The following is a 14,851-nucleotide window of genomic DNA, read 5'->3' as shown; positions in this document are numbered from 1 at the left end:
GGAAATATACATAACTTTAAAATGTGTTAGAAAACAATCTACTACTCATTTGAAATTCAGACTAAGTGCTATTGTATTGTCTTGTTATCTTGCATTTGTTGATTATTCAAATCTACTGTGTTTACTGGTCCTTTAATTAAGGTTTGGATTTTTCTTCACTAAATGCATAATTTGACACTTTGCTGTGTTAAACTTTAGATCCCAGTCATTTGAAATCTAGATATGCTACATAAACTGCTCCACCCTGATCTAATACTTTTGTTACATAATCAAAGTAAATTATGATTAGTCTGACATGATCTCCCTGGAAGAAAACAATGCTGATTGTGGACCTCTAAGTTGTTTTTTTTTATGTAAATTATAATTCTTTATTTTAAGAGACTTTCCATTAATTTCCCTACAACTGAAGTTAAACTAGCTGACCTGTAGTTACCAGATTCACATAATTTTTTGATGTTTAATGATAATTTTTACCTTCAGTGCTGCGGAACGTCGATGGGGGCAAAATTTGCCCCCTGCTTCACTAATTTGTACGTGGGCTATTGGGAGTTAAAATATATCTATACCAATGACCATAGAAATCATACAGGTAACATTCTTTACTACAGGAGATTCACAGATTATCTCATTTCTGATCATTGATGAGCCTTTTGATTAAATAAGTTTTGGTCTTTTTCTTACTTTTCTGAATGATAATAATATGTGTTTGAAATTTGTTGGAGAGTATGATCCTGTAAGAACTGACTTCTTGGATATGACAATGGAAGGTGACACTGATAATATGAGAGTGATGTTTAGGACTTTTAGAAAACCCACTGCAGGAAATATCATTCTCCACGCAAGTTGGTGTCATCCTCCTCACCTTGTTTGGGCCATACCGAGGAGTCAGTTCATCAGGTTAAGGCATAATACCAATGATGACATGGTATATTTACTGCAAGCTAGTGAGTTGGCCAAAAGATTAGTATCTAGAGGATATGACCCTTTTAAAATAGAGGAAATAAAATTGGAAATTAGCACAATGGTGATAAGGAACCATTATTTTAGGAGATCGAATAGCACATATAGTGACAGGATTGTCTTCACTACTGAATATACAACTCAATTTCCACAGATATTAAAAATTCTAAAAATAAATTTGCCAATACTTGCATGTGATAGCATATTACAGAGCCATATCGACAAATGTAAATTTGCTCTGAAAAAAACATTGACTTTGGCATCTAGACTGTCTGCAAGTATGATCCCCATTATGAAAAAAACTAGGGGAAATTACAAGTGTAGAGCTAGAATTTTACTAACATGTAACATGATGGAAGTGACAAATTTATTTAGGTCACCTGTGGATGAAATGGTTTAGGAAATTTCATTTTATGCTAATTGTAAAACTACCTTTGCAGTTTATTTGTTAGAATGCAACATTTGCCACGTGCAGTATGTTGGCAAAACAACAAGGGAGGTGAATGTCAGGGTAAGGGAGCATGTAAATAATGTTAATAACTATAACAACGATTGCACAGTTGCCAGACATTTTAATCTCATACATTTCACTAGTATTGGTGATTTCTCAGTAAAAGTTATAAATCTTGCAAGGACTCCCCCTAGGGGTGGAAATAGGTACAAAATACTTGATAAAAAGGAACCCTACTAGATATATAAGCTCAAGACACGGGTGCCCACAGGTTTGAAATTAGAGTGGGACATCAGTTACATTGTATAAACCCCTCTTAAGTCATATGATTATTCCTGATAATCCCTATAAATTTTGTTTTCCATATATATTGATCATGGCTTTTTTTGAAGCAAATCTATTGGAAATTTGATTTTCAAATGTATTCATTTGGATTTGTTTATCAAATATAGGGTGCAAATACAATTAGGGGATAGGATGCAATATGTATCTGACATCTAAATATATATACAGTATACATATATATATCATATGTGTTCATAATAAGAATTCTCTAGAATTTATATACCATCTCAGCAAGCGCTCTTGACTGCTAATTAGTTTTTGTGGTGTACTCTGTGATACATTACGCTATTATCTGTATTCATGAAATATATTGCTGTTTGTGAATATGATGTATATTGTTTTTAATATGTATTACAGTACACCACTTATAGAAATGGAGTAATTAAATTTTCTCTATTTATATACATTCGGTTTATTTACAAGAATATTTGCATTTTGTATATTTTTTGTACATATATGTTTTTTCCTTAATATGTTCTTCTGCAGAATTTGAATTTGATATAATTGTGACACGTACATTTCTTCCTGGTGCCATATAAGAAGGCATCAGGTGTATCATCTTTAGTCTGTGAGGAAGCACCACTAGAGGGCTCAAAACGCGTCAGACGTTTTGTCCGTGTTCTGTACTTATGTTTTAATTTAATTAAATAAATATCTCCTTTAAATTCACTGCTGTGCTGCTGGACTCCTACTTCTACCAGATTCTTCTCTAGTGCCCTTTTTATGGAGAGGTACTAAATTCACTATTTTCCAGTCATCTGGAACAGCTCCTGTTAATAGGGATGGATTGAACAGATCAAATAATGGGGCAAGTAGCACAGATCAAAGTTCCTTTATAACCCTTGGATAAATATTATCAGGACCCACTGACTTTTTTACATTTGTTTTTGATAATGCCCAAAAAAATTATCCTCTGTAAAAAGATTAGTGCTAGGCTCATTTTGATTTTTTGTAGCATACCTTAATATAGACATTCTATCTTAACAATCTTTTGTGAAAACAGAACGGAAGCAATCATTGAGATAAATAAATACAAATACGAGGAGCACCATTAGCCAACATTTAAAACATAACTTTTATTTGGATTGTGTGTTAAAATACACTTTATGGTAAAAATCCATAAAGAGTAAAAAAAAGAGTCTCTGAAAACAGGTAATAAAACGGCCGATGCGTTTCAGCATTGCCGATCCAAATAAAAGTTAAGTGTTTGGCTAACAGTGCTCTTCATGATGTATTTACATGTAACTGTTTGGCCTTGAGTGAGTATGTTAGGAGTGGAGTACTCTGCATTGGATTGGCCAGAGCAATGTAACTGATGGATGGGCTAGTGCAGCTATACAAGGAGCTGTTTGCCTACCTGAAAGAGGATATGGAGCATGATAAGGAGGCGAGCCGATCCAAGGACTGGGAGAGTTGAACTGAAACAGCAGGGCTGAGGTGCGGAGATCGCTGAAAAAATTAAGTGCAATTTATTGAAAACAAGAGGTTATGTGAAATTGAGTAAATGGACTGAAATACGAGAGAGAGAGAGAGAGAGAGAGAGAGAGAGACAGAGAGAGAGAGACAGAGAGAGACAGACAGAGACAGAGAGAAATAATAATGAATTTAATAAAAAAAATATTAAAATAATCAGGTACCAATAGATTTGACTTATCAGTTACAAGTTCAGAGGGCTCAGAAACAGCAATCTCCTTATTACAGGTGTGTTCAGCAAGAGCAGCATAGGAGTTTTCCAATGGCAGAGGTTGTGGGTAGTGATGTCGTGAATAGTTCGCCGGCGAACAGTTCCGGGCGAACATAGCTTGTTCGCGTTCGCCGCGGGGGGCGAACATATGCAATGTTCGATCTGCCCCCTATTCGTCATCATTGAGTAAAACTTTGACCCTGTACCTCACAGTCAGCAGACACATTCCAGCCAATCAGCAGCAGACCCTCCCTCCCAGACCCTCCTACCTCCTGGACAGCATCCATTTTATATTCATTCGGAAGCTGCATTCTTAGTGAGAGGAGGGACAGTGTAGCTGCTGCTGATTTAATAGGGAAATCGATAGCTAGGCTAGTGTATTCAGTGTCCACTACAGTCCTGAAGGACTTATCTGATCTCTGCTGTAAGGACGGCACCCCAAAAAGCCCTTTTTAGGGCTAGAACATCAGTCTGCTTTTTTTTTTTTTTTTTTCCTGTGTAATCTAATTGCAGTTGCCTGCCTGCCAGCGTGTGTGTCAGGCTCACAGCGTATACTGTGCCCACTTGCCCAGTGCCACCACTCATATCTGGTGTAACAGTAGTGTACATTTAAAAAAAACAACACTTTTTTGACTGTGAAATAATAGCAGTCAGTTTCCTTCACACGTGTGCGTTTCAGTGCCTGCCAGGGCACAGTGTCACCCCAGTGCAACTCATATCTGGTGTAACAGTAGTGTACATTTAAAAAAAACAACACTTTTTTGACTGTGAAATAATAGCAGTCAGTTTCCTTCACACGTGTGCGTTTCAGTGCCTGCCAGGGCACAGTGTCACCCCAGTGCAACTCATATCTGGTGTAACAGTAGTGTACATTTAAAAAAAAAATACAATTTTGACTGTAATAGATTGAATAGCAGTTAGTGTCAGGCCTACAGCGTCTACTCTGCCAACTTCTGCTAGTGCACAGTGCCACTCATATCTCTTGTCACAGTAGCTTGCACGCATAGTACCACTAATCGAAAAAAAAATGACAGGCAGAGGCAGGCCACCCCGCAGAGGCTGTCGTGTTCGTGGTGCTGTGATTCCCTTTGGCCCTAGAATAATGCCCAGTGTTCAGAGGCCACGTACCCAGAACTCAAACAGTTCTGAGGACATAGTTGACTGGCTAACACAGGACACCCAATCTTCTACAGCTTCCGCTCAGAACCTTGACGCACCATCTTCCTCCAGCTTAGCTTCGGGCACCTCTCAAGTTGCCACTCGCCCGCCTGCTGCCACCACCAACACTAGCACCACAGCCGCTTCACTTGATCTGTCAGAGGAGTTATTTACACATCAGTGGAAGAAATGAGTGATGTGCAACCATTACTGCCAGAGGATGTAGATAACAGGGATATGTCTCAATCAGGCAGCATTACACACATGGAGGTATGGTGTGATGATGATGATGTTGTACCCGCTGCAGGAGTTTGGTCTGTCACTGTGAAGCGGGTGTAACCTTTACACTACCTGATCGATACAACATCATACCTGATGTTTTAAAGCAGGTTATTCCAAACAATTTAGGAATGTTAGGTGATTTATGCCCTTTATGGATTAAAACCAGACTCTGCATCAACTATGTAATTTTCCATGGGAGTTTTGCCATGGATCCCCTTCCGGCATGCCACGGTCCAGGTGTTAGTCCCCTTGAAACAACTTTTCCATCACTATTGTGGCCAGAAAGAGTCCCTGTGGGTTTTAAAATTTGCCTGCCTATTGAAGTCTATGGTGGTTTGCCCGTTCGCCCGTTCGCGAACAGTTGTGGAAGGTCGCGTTCGCCGTTCGCGAACGCAAAATTTTATGTTTGCGACATCACTAGTTGTGGGCAATGAGTCTGGTCTACTGATCTAATCCATCTACCGCTCCCTGTTGATCTCTGGGGTAGAGGTACTTCTTTCTGAGGCAGATATTTAGTGGAAACAGGTATGTAACTTACCTTTAAATAAAAAGAGAGAAGCGCTCAACCTGAGAACGAACAATAGCATAATAGCTTGTTCTATCGCTAGTTACCACCCAAGAAGCAGCCTCTATTTGCTCAACATGTGCCTTTCACAGAGAAGAACTTTCCTGAAGCATATCAGTCTGATCCTGACTTCACAGTACAGTCCAGCCCCGAAATACCAGGCAATCCCTCTCTGAACGAGAGAAACAGCAAAACCCCAGACATACGTTTTGGCCTATTGTGGACCTCGTCAGTGAGGTGCAGCTATATCCCTCTAGGCACACTGAGCAAAGGGTCCACGTCTGGCTTCCCGCATCACACTTAGGGAGACTTCCCTAAATGTCATAATTTGCATAAATAAAAAGAGAGAAGCGCTCAACCTGAGAACGAACAATAGCATAATAGCTTGTTCTATGGCTAGTTACCACCCAAGAAGCAGCCTCTTTTTGTTCAACATGTGCCTTTCACAGAGAAGAACTTTCCTGAAGCATATCAGTCTGATCCTGACTTCACAGTACAGTCCAGCCCCGAAATACCAGACAATCCCTCTCTGAACGAGAGAAACAGCAAAACCCCAGACGTATGTTTCGGCCTATTGTGGGCCTCGTCAGTGAGGTGCAGCTATATCCCTCTAGGCACACTGAGCAACGGGTCCACGTCTGGCTTCCCGCATCACACTTAGGGAGACTTTGCTGTTTCTCTCGTTCAGAGAGGGATTGCCTGGTATTTTGGGGCTGGACTGTACTGTGAAGTCAGGATCAGACTGATATGCTTCAGGAAAGTTCTTCTCTGTGAAAGGCACATGTTGAGCAAAAAGAGGCTGCTTCTTGGGTGGTAACTAGCCATAGAGCAAGCTATTATGCTTTTGTTCGTTCCCAGGTTGAGCGCTTCTCTCTTTTTATTTATGCAAATTATGACATTTTGGGAAGTCTCCCTAAGTGTGATGCAGGAATCCAGACGTGGACCCGTTGCTCAGTGTGCCTAGATGGATATGGCTGCACCTCACTGATGAGGCCCACAATAGGCCGAAACGTACGTCTGGGGTTTTGCTGTTTCTCTCGTTCAGAGAGGGATTGCCTGGTATTACGGGGCTGGACTGTACTGTGAAGTCAGGATAAGACTGATATGCTTCAGGAAAGTTCTTCTCTGTGAAAGGCACATGTTGAGCAAAAAGAGGCTGCTTCTTGGGTGGTAACTAGCCATAGAGCAAGTTATTATGCTTTTGTTCATTCCCAGGTTGAGCGCTTCTCTCTTTTTATTTATGTAACTTACCTTTGTTTAAGGTTAGCTACTTCTTCCCTTAAAGGGACATGAAACCCACATTTTTTCTTTAATGATTCAGATAGAGAATACAATTTTAAACAACTTTCTATTTTACTTCTATTATCTAATTTGTTTCATTCTCCTGGTATCATTTGTTGAAGGAGCAGCAATGCACTAATGGTTTCTGACTGAACTCATGGGTGAGCAAATCAAAATCTCTCTCTCTCTCTCTCTCTCTCTCTCTCTCTCTCTCTCTCTATATATATATATATATATATATATATATATTATAATATATTATATATATATATATATATATATATATATATAATATATATATATATATATATATATATATATATATGCAGCCACCAATCAACAGCTAGAACCTGGCTTATCTGCTGCTCATGAGCTTGCCTAGATAAACCTTTCAGCAAAAGAATAACAAGAGAAGGAAGAAAATTAAATAATAGAAGTAAATTGGAAAGTTTAAAATTGCATTCTCTATTTCATGTCCCTTTAAGAGGGAAAACTGCTTGCAAACAGGACAGCCCCTAAATCTCCAAAAAGTAGCATGATAAAGTGCAAAAAAAACATTAAACTGTATCTGAGACATTTAAACCTCAACAACACTTTAACAAAAAGTAAATTAAAAGGTTTTCTTTACTAACTGAATAACCCTGAATAGCTTTGCATACCTCCTAAAATAACTCCAATATCCTTATTTATTTGAACCTTTTTTACACTTGATCCATTTTTTAGCTAGCAGAGATAATGTTTAGCAGAGCTAAGGTAGAGCCCTTTAAATACTCCAGAAGGATAGGGTGGGGTCCCTCCTAATTGCTAACCTATGCAAAACAATCTAATTGTAACCTAATTGTAATAAATAATACAAAATAATGTAAATTAACTCTATCTTTAACTATTCAAATGCTGTAGTGGAAATCTAATTCACAGTTTAGGATTACCCCCTCCTGAAATAAATTCAATATCCTTATTTATTTGATCCTTTTTTAAGCTTGATCCCTTTTTTAGCCAATAGAGCTAATGGTATCTAAGTATTTAGATATTGAATATCATTGCATGCATCTATTACATTAATCTACTTATCTACATAAAAAGGACATTTGGATAAACAAAAGGTTTATAACGGGAATCATTATTTTGAGGCATGATGACAAATTTCAGGAGCACATAACTGAACAGGTTACTGCCTTGGCAATGTTTGTATATACTGGGGTTACAGGAAACATGTACTGATATGGCATAAAAGTGCCAGTGATTACTAAACAGCATATCTAATACATAAATTCAATGCTATCACTCATAGAAATAAGTGAAATGCGTAAAACAACATTTATTTTATTATAACATTAATACATAGGTCCTTATTCCAATGGAATTTATCGTGGTTGGGATTTTACACTCATGGGTGCTTTGTGTGTGTCATACAATAGATCAATTCTGAATATCATTCCTGGTGATTCTTTTGTGCAGAAAAAATATAATTTCTTCTTATTATAAAATGTTACCTAACCAATAATGATTAATGTTTAAGAATAAAATATACAAATGTCATCATTTTTAAAACTGCATTTATCTCTCCAACCAAAATGTGTCTTCAAATCTCATCCCCCGCACCTCAAAGAGGAAAAAACAACCTTTAATTTGAATGAGGGGAGTCTTCCTTTTCAAATAAAAGGTTTTATGTCTCTCTAGGGTGTAACGAATTGCTGTAAAAATTGCAAACACTTGCAGGACTACCTAAAACGTAGTTTTGGGGGTGGGTAGCTCTGTTGGAGCCTCTCTCTCTTCCTCTACCTTGTATGACCTAGTGAGGCACGTGACACCCACATTTGAAAGGGGAGATGGATGTGTTATTTTGTCATGTATTGGGTTATTGGAAAGAGGAGATAGAGATGTTATGTCGTAATGTATTGGGAAGGGTCACATAAACATTTGGGCAAACTAGTGGGACAAGCCAGTTAGATTTAGTTGTGTTGATGCCATGTTTCTGTTAGAGAGACTATGGGCCAGATTTAACAAGCAGCGGATGCTGCTGTCTCCTCCCAAAGTTTCTGCTCGCTGGAAACTTAAGTTCAGAAACTGCTCCTTAACTTGTCCACCACCTTTTAGGTGGTGGACTGCAATCATCTCAAACCGATTGGATTGATTGACATCCCCCTGGCCGCAAATGTGCAGGAGGCAGCATTGCACAAGCATTTCATCGACATTCACTGGCATTTAGCGAGGTTGAGCGGACATGATTCGCTACAGTGATTCATGTCTGCTCGTCCTTTATTAAATCTACCCCTATTAGTTTTGAGACTGGACCAGCTAGGCTGTAGTTAGGGGTAATTGTGCTTATGTGACTGGGCTGCAATTAGGGTTTAATGTGGTGCAGGGTATTTCATTGAGGAGGATTCTTTGGATCTGACCTTCCACACTGAGTTTTAGGTGACTTTGAGACTTTACACTAGTTCTTGACATCAGCAAAAAATAAGGATTAATTCTTACATAGCTATCCACAGCCATGATAGCATTAGGCTTGAAATACTGTCAAATATTATGACATAATGATTCCCTTTGAAAGAAATAGCTGCTACTATTATTTGAGAGCTGTTAAATGCATCTGCCACTGTAATTTTGTGTGGCTTGAATTTGCATGTTGATAGCAGTTGATGGCAACGGGGCTAGCTATGAAATAGCTGTCTGCTTTGCATAACATCTTTCCCTGGTTTCATAAGATTAAAGTTACTTAGAATTATCTCAAACATGTTGATGAGTTCTTGTGCTAAACAGAGGAATCATTTTACAAATCTATATTATTATAACTATGCACATAATTATACTCTATTACAGTCTAGCCAGCTAGCAACTTTTTTTCTGTTCAAGACATAGAAAAAATATAGATGTTTAAATAAGACCATCAATGATTTTTTGATGACGTGCCATTAGTGTTCCATAAAAGGTCTAAATGATTTATAAATATCCAGTCTATTATCCCAAAAAAAGGACAGATTAAGTTATTTCTAAATACATATACATACAAAAGAAATGTTATGATATTATTAATTATTCATAAATAATAACCTTAAAACATGTTATATTTAAAAAAAAATATTGAATCTAAAATCAATTGATTGTAAACAATAGGATAATAGAGAAAAAAATGATCCTATGCAGCATACTTCAGGTCAGTGATTTCTAGCCAGACAAAACAACCTCTGACTACCATGACACAATCATGAGCTTGTCTTTTCATTAGGTGTACTTACTATTATTTGCTTTAATAGTCCAAACTGACTGCCTCATTAGGAGGAGTGTCAGTCTAGGAACCCACAATTTACCATAGAGTTAAAGAGAAAGTAAACAACTTTCTATTATCTAATTTGTTTTGTTGTCTTGGTATCCTTTATTGAAAAGGATATCTAGGTAGACCCACTTGCAACAATAGTTTCATGCTCATCTTAAAGGACCAGTCAACACAGTAGATTTACATAATCAACAAATGCAGGATAACAAGACAATGCAATAGCACTTAATCTGAACTTCAAATGAGTAGTAGATTTTTTTTCTGACAATTTTAAAAGTTATGTCTTTTTCCACTCCCCCTGTACCATGTGACAGCCATCAGCCAATCACAAATGCATACACGTACCATGTGACAGCCATCAGCCATTCACAAATGCATACACACTTATTCTTGCACATGCTCAGTAGGAGCTGGTGACTCAAAAAGTTTAAATATAAAAATACTGTGCACATTTAGTTAAAGGAAGTAAATTGGAAAGTTGTTTAAAATGGCATGCTCTTTATGAATAGTGAAAGTTTAATTTTGATTGAGTGTCCCTTTAAATAGGAGTATATCACTTAAAAAAATCATAATTTCAATAAATAGATTAACAAAAAAAAAACATAAATAAGATATGCACTATACGACAGGTGTCTAAAACACTAACATTTCCAGCTGTAATATGTGTTGGGCTCATGTGCAATACATAACTTACCATTTGTATTAAGAGGAATAATAGCACACCCTGTACTATCTATTAAAAGTATTGGGCACACTAAAGTAATGTTGGCTACTTTAAGATTCTATGATAAATCTTTTTTACCAGTAACTTGTAATACCAGATTTTTTTAATAAAATGTTTATTTATGCCCAATGAAACAACTTTGCAATATATATATTATTTTTTTTTTAGTTTATCTCTGCTAATTGAGCCATTTCTATTCAGAAAATAAAAAGCAATCTGCTGACATCTCAAGGCTAATCCTACCACATATCTTTCACTAATTGGCTTTAATTGATAGCAACTGCAAAACAGAGAGCTCGCTTCCATTGAGACGTTAAAAATTGAGCCGTAAGCTACTAAAGCGGCAGACAGCAAAAGGTAATTTAGGGCTCCATTTTAGTACCAGGTTTCCATTGAAAAGGATAGCGTGTTGTACGCAGTCGTTCTTTTCTACCGTACGTAAGTTTGCGCTGCCAACCGATGTCAGATTCGACAAAAAGTGCACCATAACAAGTTCATTGCCATGGTAACCCGACCTCTGTCTATAAGAATAACGGTTTGCGCCTGCGCTCTTTACCTGTGATCACCTCTAGAGAGAAAGACATGGGAGCTTGTTGCGCTGGTAGGAGTTTGATGGTTTGATTAGTTATTGTGAGTTTGTGGAGAGTTGGAGATTTTTGTTTGATATATTCATATATTTATAGGCTCATATTATATATTAGGAACACACACACACAAATCCATACATTAGTTAATAAACACACTTTAGTTTATACACACAAACACACACACACTTATTAGATACAAACACTATTCACATTTTTTTTTTTCATTTCATTAACCCCACCATATTCCCATCTTCCTTTTTTACCCCTTTCATTAACCCCTATCCCACTTCCCATCTTCCCTTTACCTACTCTTCCCTTAACTACTAAATAACTTTATTTTCCTTTTATTCATTTATCCATTTTGCCCATCCTTTTTTTGATTTACATCCCATATTATTTTTCTCTGATTTTCTTATAATCTCATAGAATTCTATCAGCCAATCAGAATTAAAGTTGAAAAAATCCTATTGGCTGATGCAATCAGCCAATAGGATTGAGCTTCAATCCTATTGGCTGATCCAATCAGCCGATATGATTGAGCTTGCATTCTATTGGCTGTTCCAATCAAGCAATAGAATGCAAGCTCAATCCTATTGGCTGACTGGATCAGCCAATAGGATTGAAGCTCAATCCTATTGGCTGATTGCATCAGCCAATAGGATTTTTTCAACTTTAATTCCGATTGGCTGATAGAATTCTATCAGCCAATCAGAATTCAAGGGACGCCATCTTGGATGATGTCCCTTAAAGGAACCTTCATTCTTCAGTAGCCGTCAACAGAAGAGGATGCTCTGCGCCGGATGTCTTGAAGATGGAGCCGCTCCACGTCAGAAGGATGAAGATGCTGTCTGGAGGAAGACTTCTGTCCGTCTGGAGGACCACTTCTTGCTGCTTGGATGAAGACTTCTCCCGGCTTCATTGAGGACTTCTTGCCGTTTGGATGAAGACTTCTCTTCATTGAGGATGGATGTCTGGTCTCCAAAAACTGTAAGTGGATCTTCAGGGGTTAGTGTTAGGTTTTTTAAGGGTTTATTTGGTGGGTTTTATTTTTAGCTTAAGGTTTGGGCTAATTTTTGCACTAAAGCACGTTTTAAGTGCGATTTCCATCTCATAAATTTGCATATGTTTTTCTAATCAAAATTTGAAAATATATCTCAATATTATTCTAATAGCCGTTTATCTGCTAAAATTTAACAGCTTTATTGATTTTTTCCCCACATGATGTCAATTAATTAATTAATGTCAATGTGGCATGTGTAAATGTTATGATTCATATTCCATGAGCATATGTTGTTTGCTCCTTCAGATGAAGCTAATAAGGGTTATCCAGTTGTAGAAGAGTTGAAAAGTAAATACTCCTTACTGTTGATATGGCCAAATACCTTGCATTCATGCTTATAGTCATGTGTGGAATGTAATATCTGAAATCTATACCTATCATGACAAATGCACTCCTTTTTGTCAAGATTATTATTCAATATTTAGAATAATTAGATAAATGTATCTTTATGATATTTAAGCACTGATGTATACACAACATATATGTGATTGCCATGATATAGAGGTGTTTAATACATTTTAATTGACATCATATGAACAGACACAGACTCTCCCTGGGACCAATGCACAATGCACTTTTAAATTGTTTCAATAACTCCATGTTAAAGACAATACTTCAAATCTCTTGAAGTATGTAATATAAAGCACTTACTATATGTATTTTGGTTAATATTCTAAATATTGCAAATGTATTGTCTGCTTTAGCAGACATAATATTACATATATTTTATAAATATTAGTAATATACTTTAATGTGTCATCGTTTTTGTATTGAATAAATATGTTCAATGATTTTCACATTGAAAATTACATATGAATGAGGGTAAATCTATAATAATAAAACTCATCTTCATGATAAACAAAATATTTCCTTTGACTTATTTTTCTATTTTATCTTCTATCAGGTAACCATGCCATTCAAGTGTGCAATCTCAGGGGATTGTATGTATTGATAATGTATGTTTCTTTTAAGGATTATATTTTATCTGTATTTGTCTCTTTAAAATGAGGATTTGACGGGGGCGGAGCCTGGCCGTGCAGGGAAATGGCTGCCTAAATCCTGGCTCTTAAGCCCCACATCCAAACTAAGCAAAAACAGGGATAATGGATGCCTAATATTTAACTTTAAAGCAGCTTTTCTAAGTGGCTTGGAGGTGTACAGCACATAGGAGATTCTAGACCTGGAGGAGCTTCGGCACTTTTACCATCGCGGCACCCGCCGGTCCTGAACTAACAACCCCAGGTGACGACCAACTCATACCGGGAGATAAGAGACGTGCCCCGGCCCCACAAGGACTCATAAATATATAACAAGCAGACACCACCGCTTACAGACCTGGGAAATAACAACCGCGGCACTTTCTTGGCGTGAAAGTGACCGCGTTTCAGATCCGGCTAGCTGACGCTGGAGGAAAGACAAACAGGCCTCGACTACTGCACCGCGAACTTTGGTGAGACACTGAATAAGTTGTGGGGCGCACAAACAGTTTATTGCCTGGGGGGTTTGGGACCTGCCATCCTACGTTAAACATTTACCGGAGCACTGTGCTATTAATTTGAGGCCCACCAAATAGATAACACCGCCATAAACGCTGACACGCAGAAAACATTTGGTCCTCAGGGACCGCAGCGGGAAAAGGGTGTCTGGGGGCACAAACAACATAACACTGGGCATTAACACAATTTAGCAATCCCTGAATTAAAAGGGACCATAACGAACTTTGTGACCTGGATGGTGTTAAAGTACTCTCTAACCCAGTCACCTATGTATATCTGACTTAATCTATATATATCACAGTATCTGCAGCAGCCCCACGTCATACATTCCAAAGGTGTCCACAACCTTACACACAGGACACTAGGCAGTATGTCTACTAAAAAAGGTGGCAGACCCGACAAGGGAAATAAGACCAACAGTCTAACAAGCTACTTAAAAATGGCACCTGCTGATAAGGAAGACACTGAAACATCAAGTTCAACATCCTCAGCAACTAGTGAAAAGCCCACGACAGATCTGCTGCCACAAGAACCCCTTACAAGGGAAGACTTGAACACAATTTCATCAAAAGCAGACATTAACATAGTACTAACAGAAATGAGATCATTGTTTGGGGACTTGAAAAAAGATCTGAACAGCGTTAGCCAGAGAGTGCATACTCTCCAGACCAAACATGAGACACTGCAGAAACAGGTGGATGCAAATTCACAACATATACAGAGCCATGAAGGGGATTTACAATTCCTGTTGTCCAAGATAGAGGATCTGGACAACAGGGGAAGGCGTAACAACATGAGGATCAGAGGAGTGCCTGAATCAGTTAGCAATAATGCCATAGAAGGTTACCTCCAGGACTTATTTAGGACTATAAAAGGAACACCTAGCTCCCCAGATGTGGTTATGGAAAGAGCACACAGGGCGCTTCGCCCAAAACCTTCTCCTAAGGCGCCGCCACGGGACATTATTGTCAAATTTATGAA

This window comes from Bombina bombina, chromosome 2 (assembly GCF_027579735.1).
Source record: "Bombina bombina isolate aBomBom1 chromosome 2, aBomBom1.pri, whole genome shotgun sequence".
Classification (NCBI taxonomy): Eukaryota; Metazoa; Chordata; class Amphibia; order Anura; family Bombinatoridae; genus Bombina; species Bombina bombina.
The sequence above is the reverse complement of the archived record's forward strand: the minus strand, read 5'-3'. Positions refer to the sequence as shown.